A 293-nucleotide genomic window follows, 5' to 3' on the forward strand; every position below is an offset into this window, starting at 1 on the left:
GAGCGTTCAGCGGGCTTTCCGCCAATGTATATATCTTGTATAATCATATTTTGTGTACTTTTATATTTTGTATTATATGTCTCTCAAGAAACACAAATCGGGTCTCGCCGACCCACTTTTATTCTCTTGCGGGTCGGTAACCACATTTCCGTCCGCATGCTGTATATTTAAATTTCCCTTACCTGTAATAAAGTCAGTAACACTTCTACCTGCCTCTTTGTCCACTCCTCACAAGAGAGAGAGAGAGAGAGAGAGAGAGAGAGAGAGAGAGAGAGAGAGAGAGAGAGATATTC

This window comes from Macrobrachium nipponense, chromosome 12, assembly GCF_015104395.2.
Source record: "Macrobrachium nipponense isolate FS-2020 chromosome 12, ASM1510439v2, whole genome shotgun sequence".
Classification (NCBI taxonomy): domain Eukaryota; kingdom Metazoa; phylum Arthropoda; class Malacostraca; order Decapoda; family Palaemonidae; genus Macrobrachium; species Macrobrachium nipponense.